We start from the raw sequence: 9,574 nt of genomic DNA on the forward strand, positions 1-9,574 counted from the left end.
TAAAACTTTAATAAAGATATGTGTGAAAAAAAGAAAAAAAAAAAAAAGCAACAAAAACAACAAAATCCATAAATATAGAAGAGAAAAGCTGTAGAATGGCTGTCCACTGTAGTGACCAGTATGCATGAAAGGGTTAAATCTGGAAGTGACTTTATTAGTAAATGAACACATGCCCGGGTACTATTCCACAAATATAACAAGGTTCTTGCCTCAAAAACGAGGTCACAAACACATTTAAGACCTCTAATCATTGCTCACTTCAGTACCTTTTTAATTCCCTGTTATTTTCTTTTCACCTAATTTAACCTTCTGTACAAACAAAGCACTTTAAACTTCAGAGTAATGCGCTTCTCTGTGAGGCCTCTGCAAGAAACAAAGGCTGACTAACTGCATCTATGCTGCAGCCGTACTGCTAAAACTGTGTCACTGTGTCATACATAATGGCATGACCAATCACAGCGCAGGTAAGTTTGAGTGACTGCAGGGGATATAGCATCAGCCCAATCATACCAGAGCGCTCAGCCAATCAGGAAGCTCCCAGTCTGGACACAGCATCTGTCTGTGCAAAAAAATCCCACACACTATGTTGAAAGTGTGACTGGATATAAACATGCTGCGGCTTGTTTTTCTGTTCTGTTAGTACATGACTGTCCAAACGGCGGACATGCGCACGTGTGATCTGCTTCCTCTTGTTCTAAAAGCATGTGAGAGTGAATATTTGTAGGTGTGGGGGAGGAATAATCAGCAGCACAAGATGAAATTATTGATAAAATTGCATTAAAAGGAAAGCTTTGTTATTGTAATTGTTTCAGAGCACCTTTAAATACGCTGACAATAATCTTTAAGTGTCTTCTCTTTTAAAAATGTGCGATGATGCGAGCCACAGGACAATTATTTCCACCTCTGGAATTTGTCCTCCATCCTTTTTTCAGGATTTTGCTCAAACCAAAAAGCCCATTTTTCTCGTTCATAAAACCAGTCTTCACTCATGTCTTTCTCTCATCTCTCCTCGGATGCAGCTCCAGTGGCAGAGGTCCTTTCCTTTTTTACACATTATACAATATAGAGCAAATACTGGTTTCAACTAGTCCTGATGTGTTACACAACAATGTAGAGCTAATACACAGAGCATAAATGGGGGAATCATACTGTACATACACTGACAGCAAAGCCTTAAAAACACTAGACATGTGCCAAGTGTGCAGATGAACATGCCAATTAAAGTAAATTACAAAACACCACGTTTGGTAAAATTAAGAGTTGGCGTCTGTTTACGCTGCCGGATGCCACTGTGTGATTGCATGTAAACTGACAAACATCTCAGAGCTGTGTTTGGCCAGGGGGGCTATTGTGCAGCTCCATTTATGAGACCCCATTTCATCTTTTTTTTTTTTTTTTCCCCTCCTTACATAACATGGATGTGTTTCCCCCCCCTCCTCACTGTTCTCCCACCGAGATCCAGCCTGTACATTCCGGTGGTTGTCATAGCAACAGGGCAGCATCCCTCTCCATCCTTTGTCCAGTGTCTCCCCCGTCGTTCGAGCTTCCCAGGCAGAAGGTTGTTTGGATTCTGCATGCAAATTGAACCAGTAATTGAGCTTCGGAGCAACGAAGCGGTAGGCAAATAGGAAGCTGTAGATTGTGAATGAATGCTTCATTAGGAGTCTTTCACAGATCACAGCGATGTGGTAAAATCTCCATATCCGGCAATGGCATTAAAACACAAAATGAGTGAAAAACAGCCAGAAAGAGGTGAATAGAACAAATTGTAGAGTTCGCATGGAAAATATTGATAATTTGTAGCTAAAGCGTAGGATTGAGGTTAAGTGACTTTAGCCTTTTGGATGAGTTCTAACAAAGCATGTGACTTCAAAAAAAAAAACATTGCCACTTTGTGGGATGATTGGGAAAAGTGAGGAGAAAAAACACTGTCCTAGTTCGTCTCTGAGAATAGTCTGTTTTACCGAGAATAGGCTGTCTGGCAATGTTCTGGGCCAGTTCTCACTGGTTACTGTTGGATGAGGTTTTTGGATTTGGCTCTGTGTCATCTCTTATGGTGTCATGAGGAGGCATGAAGGAACAACTGCACATGTGGAGGAGGGACTTAACATTTGTACTTCCTCTTCAGTATTTTTGTTGAGTTAAACCGCAAAACGGCTGCTATTGAAAACTACTAAAATACAAGCCCTTGACAAAACATATGTATGTACCTGATGAGCATGTATGCTTTATTTTTACTTGTGTTTTTGGAGTTACATAAATAAAGCATTGTTGTCTCCTGACACCTGTTAAGCTTTTCTTTTCAAAACGTTTCTCTCTGCTCCAGAAGTTTATACCAGAAACATTAAAAAAAAAAAAAAAGTCTCAGAAACTTGCAAAGGCATGCACAAAACAAAGTTAAGACGGTGGAAAGGTCCCAGATTTGGAAAAAAAAAAATCTACCAAAACAGAGTTAGAGTACATGTGTTGGCTGTGAGCCAGTCAACATCCTCTGGAACAGGACTGAACCTGCCCTCAACTTTATGATTGGTTAACTTGTTCCTAGCGAAGCCAATCGGTTGCCTCACTCGTGTTCTGTTGTGAGGGCAGTTAGGATGTAGGGGAAAGGTCTCAAGGCAAACTTGTTGCCCTTCCCCCAAGTCAGGAGGAGACAGAAGTAAATGTTACATCCCGTGAAACTGGGATAGTCTGTGCTTTTTATGAAATGTGGGGTGTAGTGTTGAGTTAGAAGCAATGTAGACTCTTTCACTGTGTTTTTAAGAGTAAAATTCACACTCCAAACAACTCCTCAAAGGAACTTTGATGTGTAAACTGCTCAACTTGCAAATATGCTCTTATAAAGCTGCAAACTTTGTATTAATCCTCATTTTAAAACTACAGAGACATGTTGTGGTTCAGTTGAGACCAGAGGCATGTAACTGCACATCTGAGAAAAACAAATATTTCAGTGACAAGGTAAGTCAGACATAAGAAACTGTGGTTGTTTATGACACAGCAGTTCTGGGAATATTAGCTTGGGGGTTGCAGGAGGAGTATAATAACTGTCTCGTGAGTACACCAGTTTCCAGTTCCTTCCCACAGGGTCCCAAACACCAGCCAGAACAAAGCTGCCGTTGAGCTCCTGCCAAGATATCGGCCAGACTGAAGCATCAAAAAGCACAGACTGAGTTTCCTCTTTACGACAGCAGTTCTTTTTTTGGGTTTTATGTGTTTTCTACTTTCCAGTGCCGTCACCAGGGCAACTTGTTTAATTTCGGCCCATCAGCTGTTTTTAAACTAACCATACACTAAATGTTCTGTCAATTATTTCCTCAAAAGTCTAGTAAAGTTCTAAGATGCTGAATGTTTATGGTTTGTGTGTCCACTCTTATCAGTTCATGTGAAGTTCTTCAGACAGTTCATCCAGTCTGGCCTCGCTATCACCTCCACACAGCTGGAAAAACAGTCCCTTCCTGTTTATATTCCTTAAGTCTGGAATTGAAGACTCAAACAGCAGAGTTGTGATAAAATAAAAGTTTTAAATGTATCATATAAAACACCACGTTCAGTAAACTGATGTTTTACCAAATCAGGTGCATTACAATATCGCAGTTAACAAAAGGATAAAACTCCTTGAGGAAATCTACAAATGGCATTATGGACAGATCCAACACATTTGAACAACATAAGTCTGGGTACAGACATCTACAAAGTGTACCATACAAGTTGACCCAGCGTGCCAAAATCTGAAGACATCAAACATTGCCATTTAAAAAATAGACACTTCATAAAATCAATGAATTAGTAACATTGAAGACTGGATAGTTCAAAAGGCAGGTCAACATATATTAACAGTACATGAACTAATCAATTTATTTTGTTACACATGCTGTCCAGCCTTAGCAGCTCTACTTTTCAGTGTCCATGTGCTTTTAGTTCATTTTAGTCACCAACAGACAAAAAAGGGAAAAAGATATGACATGGGTTATAAAACAGTGTTATAAAAGCCGATCCCTTCTCAGACGACGGGAAAGGAATACCCTGCCATTACCAGATCACAACTACCAGGGGTTTGATTACCATGTCACGTTTAAGTTGACCAGCCAACTTTATGCCATTAAAATGCAGGTTAAAATAATCTCAATGGGAGAGAAAAATACAGTACTATCTTAAAATAAAACAAAGTCAGGAGGGCAGTGAGAGTCAGTCCATGAGTTGTGGATTTAGTAATCCGCGGGTTCGTCGCCCTCCTCGTTGAGCAAACAGGTGCGGATGAGGGCCTCGGTCACGCCATACGGGTCGCAGTTGGCCGAAGGACGGCGGTCCTCAAAGTAGCCTTTCTTCTCCTGGCCGACGTTACGGGGAATGCGGATGCTAGCGCCGCGGTTGGCCACACCTGCGGAGAATTCGTTGATGTTTGAGGTTTCGTGGTGGCCGGTGAGACGGCGAGCGTTGTCAAGCCCCCTTTAGGGTCGTAGGCACGGATGTGATAGCTGTGCCTCTTTCCGAGCTTCTCAATGGAATCTTCAATGGCTCTGGAAGCACAATAACAGCATGATGAGTCAAATCACTCAACGTAAACATATACATTTAAGTTGGACCTAATGGTTGCAACACTCACTTTAATCCACCGTCTTCTCTCATCTCTTTTGTGCTGAAGTTCGTATGGCAGCCAGCACCGTTCCAGTTACCAGGGATGGGCTTGGGGTCGAATGAGGCCACCACGCCGAAATCTTCACAGACACGGTGCAGGATGAAGCGTGCCACCCAGAGATGATCACCCATGTTGATGCCCTCACAAGGACCGACCTGGAACTCCCACTGTGGAAAAAAAAAAAAAAAGTTCAACGTCAGTCACATTTATAAGAATCAAGTATAATAACAAACACAGTTATAGATTAAACTTTTCATTTACCTGAGCGGGCATCACTTCTGCATTTGTGCCGCAAATCTGCACCCCAGCGTACAGGCAGGCTCTGTAGTGGGCCTCCACAATATCTCTGCCATAGGCTTTGTCCGCCCCCACTCCACAGTAGTATGGACCTAAGAATAAACACTAGTTAACCATCTGTCCTGAAGCTGAGATGAAGTCATTTACAAATTAAATCATGCATAAATAACACTTCCTTTTTACCTTGGGGTCCAGGGAAACCATTAGATGGCCAGCCAAAAGGGTGCCCGTCAGTACCCAGAATAGTGTACTCCTGCTCCATTCCAAACCAAGGATGCTGGTCTTTCACCATCTCCATCACCTTATTACATGTAATTCTAAGGTTGGTTTCTGCAAAGATGAAAATAAGAGTATGATAAAGAAGATGTGCCATATTTACCTTTATTATTACACTGACTTCACCCTGTTATCTCTGGCCGTCACACGAGTTACACAAGCAGTGGCTTTAAAGTGTATTATTATGATAAGAATGAGGAGTGCATGTAGTATCTGTGCAGAAGGGGGCCATATTTGGTCAGGATTATATCCAACTTTACCCAGGCATCTGAAGTAAAAATAGAAACTAACATGCAACTTGCTCTGACCACACTCATTTATTACTATATTTATGTTGCATTTGCATCTTTTGAGGCACAGATTTGCAGACATAACCATTTGTTACACTAATAATAATACTAATTCCATTAACTTGCAAATTGTGAGCTTTCTTACCTGCAGGTTTGCGGTTGTATTTAAGGACTTGACACAGGACGAGTTTGTTGGGGTCTTTACGGAATGGATCACGGAACATGGCGGCAGGGATCAGATACTGTCACTGTTGGATCCTTCAGACTGGTAGGTAATGGACCCATCGAAGTTCCACTCAGGCAGATCTAGAAGGATAAGGTGAGGATGGATGCTGTTTTATCCTGAGGCATTCAAGTCAATCATCATCTCATCTAGACATTGCAAATACTCTCCTTATTTCAAGTTTTTGGGGAGGCCCATAATAAACCACTTTGGTTTCTAGCTTCCCTGGCATGTTTATTATTATTATTATTATTATTATATTATTATTATTATTATTATTATTGTCTTGCATACATGCAAATGAACAATAAACAAACAATAATCTTCTTCTGCATCATATTAGATTGCTTACCTTCGATGCTTTGGGTTCAGAATCCAGAGTCCTGGTTTTGCATCGCAGTCCCTCTCCGGTTCCGTCTATCCAAATGTACATCGCCTGGACTTTATCCCCCTGGGAAGCTCCATGTACTGCTGCTTCACAGCTTTACTCAAGCTGGCGCTGGCAGACGTGGCCATCTTTTATTTCCTACTAGAACACACCTGAGGGCGAGAAGAAGAAGAAGAAGAAGAAGAGCAGGTATGAGGACCAGTGTGTTCTCAGGATCACATGTTGCATAACTGGGAGTTTGGGTGGGGGGTGGGGGGCTAAGGGGGTGGGCTTGAAAACAAAACAGCTCCATTGTTCCTCTTCCAGAACATAAAGGGATGAAAAACACGTTGAGATCGTTAAAAGATGGCACATTTCTAGCCCTTTCAATTCCTTATCCATCTTGGAAACATAATAAGCCACTTTGGCCGCACGTGCAGGACTAGAATTTTACGCACAAACCACCAAGACGCATAAGGATCGGATCATGAAATCTTAGGTTTATCCTCCCTTTATAAACGCAGGAATAACCAGTTTCACCGCAACTCATTGGTACCAGTACATCCTGTTGTTGTAGTCATGGTTACAATAGTTGACCGTAGTGAGGCAACATTACATCATGGGTTTCCTCTTTGGGAATCGAAGCGCGCATCAAGACAAGTTACACTGTAAAGCTCATAAAAACAAACATGGTGAGCAGAGGAAACACACAACGACACAAACACCCAGATTACAGCCAAGTCTATTGTCTAAAAGTATACAACAATGAAAAAGTATAGAGGAAAACACAAACACAGGTGAGGAAAGAGGAGAAGAGAGGAAGCGCAAATGGATTATTCATTACCTGAATAAACGAGGAAATAGAAATAAAAACTAAAGGACGGACAGGTCCAGTGTCTTTCGGTGGGATGTCTCGCTAGTGTTTTTCTCTCATTCTCCAGTAAGATGTTGGAGGTTCGGTCTCATTTATACGAGCAGAACTGGGACGGTGCGTCTGTGATTGGTTGGCTGCTCCACACTGTGTTTACTCCAGGGTGATTGAAGTGCACATGCGCGCCACTCATTGGACAGACTGGAACCTGGGCGCAACGCCCTCCGGCACCAGCACTGGCCGCGTGTTACTATGCGTGACCCCCAAGTGCGTGCATCTTCATCTCCATCTCCACCATAAGATCGTAATGTGACGAATTATAGACATTTAAAGTCAGGAAAAAGTAGAGGATGAAGGTAGACCAGGGTGTTTTATAGAAGTGTGTGCGTAAACATGGATTCAAGCGTTTAGGACAAATGTACCAAGTCTCACCATAAACACACTCAGGAATTTAACTCAAAGCGCCACCGTGTGGTAGAATAACATCACTACCAGAGTAAACTGGTTTTAATGGGAATTGTGTAAGTCTACCAAGAACAGTCCTCTGGTGTTGGCACAACCTGATAATCGCACCCCAATGACCTGCTGTTTTGAATTTCTCAATATTTATGTGCATATCATGTCCTAAATCTGTGTGTTTTGAAGAAATAAAAAAAGTTGAAGGGTCATTCCTGGTATGCAGTTATTGTAAATGGGATTTTCATGGATTTGTGTTTTCTCTCTGTCTTTCGTTATTTAGGATCCCTATTAGCTGTACCATAGCTACAGCTATTCTTCCTAGGGTCCTTACAATAATCTTTATAACTTGTCAATGCAAATAACATACAATATCATCATACAAAACAATTTTTCACATTCTACATAACATACAAAAAAAAAAACACAGACAAAAACACAGACATGACAGCTCCTTTAGGTCAGCAGCGGTACACTTTCAAAAATAGTGGTACGAGATCAGAACATTTATGTACTTATAAGTACATTTTTTAAGAATGTTCTCTCAAAATAATAATAATAATAATAATACATTTTATTTATAAGCGCCTTTCAGGACACCCAAGGACACTGTACAGCAAGATAAAACACACAAATACAAAGAAATAAACAGATTAAAACAAATAATAAAAGAATAATATTGGTCTTTAGGAGGCTAGATTTGCACCTTTAGACCATGAAAAAGGGTCCAAAGTTATGTAAAGTACAAATTTGTACTAAAAGGTACCCTGCAGCATTAAAAAATTGTGTGTAGACCATGAGAATAGGATATAGGCTAGGATAACTTTACAGTGGGCCTAATTAGATTTAACACATTATGTTTAGCACATTATTTATTTCATATATTGTAATGTAGGTGGAAGCTTGACAGGTAGTTGGCTCTAAGTCAAGGAAAAGCAGAAATTGTGCTTTAAATTTGACAGGCTAGAAGAGTTAAGCTGGAGCATTCACAGCAGGATAGCCATTGCTCTGCCAATGGCTCTCAATCAGGGTGCAACTTTACAAATTACAAAAATACAGATAAAATAAACAAAAAGTCCAATAAGCATTGCCATAACATATAAGTCAAAACTAGTACTAACACAATAACCCCGCTGAATTTTTGAGCATAAAAATAACACATTTACAACATAGTACCCATTACCCATAATGCACTGCGGCAAACATGCCACAATATCATACTGTAATTACTCTATATTATATTTAATAATCATTTGTGTTTTAATTTAATAGCCCAATTAGCTCAATGATAATAGCCTAATAATTTATTTAGCTTATTAGAACCTACTCATTAAATGTCAATCTATGGCAAACTTAGCTCTAAAATTTGCAAGAAAAGTCAATGAAACGTGTATTATTTTTCTTACTGTACCATATTCCTTAAAGTTACACTCTCTTTTTCCACATTCCGTTAGATACTAAAAATATGAAAAACTTATCATTTGTTTTCCAGGAATTTTATGGCCAAAATGTTCTGCATAGAGGGACTTACCTTAAGTGTTTTGCTTGAATCCTGGCAGAATTACTACAGATTCTTGTCCAACATCATTCATACATCTTCTGGTACGAACTCCATTCTTGCAAATGACTCTCATGTAAAAACAACTCATGCAAAACAACATCTTACGACATACGAGTAATTTAAGCGAACTTGCTGCATTTGAAAATCTAAATTTTCAAGTCTATCTGTAATTTATCAGTGATCCAGACCTGTTGTGGAAATTATGTAATTAATTTGCTGGATGACTTTTACTAAATTGTTACATATTTCATTACTATGAAGCACTGTGGCATCCCTTCTGTTTATGCCTTTTTATTTTTCCAGGCAAAACCCTAATTTATTGTATCAGTCGTTTTTTTTTGTTTGTTTGTTTGTTTGTTTTTTACACAGATTTTTGAAGTTACAAGTATCTGTTGTACCTGATGTGGCTCACTCATAAGAGCCAATCATCTTAAAAAAAAAAAAAAAAGAGATACAACTATGGAAATATTTGAGAATAGAATAGAATAGAATAGAATAGAGCAGAATAGAATGTCTTTATTGTCATTATATATGTGCAACGAACTTAAAAGAGACAACTTTCTTGTGGTGCATAGTTTAGAACAGTTTAAAAAGAAAAGA

At 39.7% G+C, this 9,574-nt stretch overlaps 1 pseudogene; it reads right to left on the bottom strand.

Annotated features, from left to right (window-relative positions):
- Positions 1–3,498: 3,498 nt before the first annotated feature.
- LOC115437310 (glutamine synthetase-like) lies at positions 3,499–6,250 on the bottom strand (annotated as a pseudogene).
- Between the last annotated feature and the right edge of the window lie 3,324 nt (positions 6,251–9,574).

The sequence above is a fragment of the Sphaeramia orbicularis genome, chromosome 17 (assembly GCF_902148855.1).
Source record: "Sphaeramia orbicularis chromosome 17, fSphaOr1.1, whole genome shotgun sequence".
Classification (NCBI taxonomy): Eukaryota; Metazoa; Chordata; class Actinopteri; order Kurtiformes; family Apogonidae; genus Sphaeramia; species Sphaeramia orbicularis.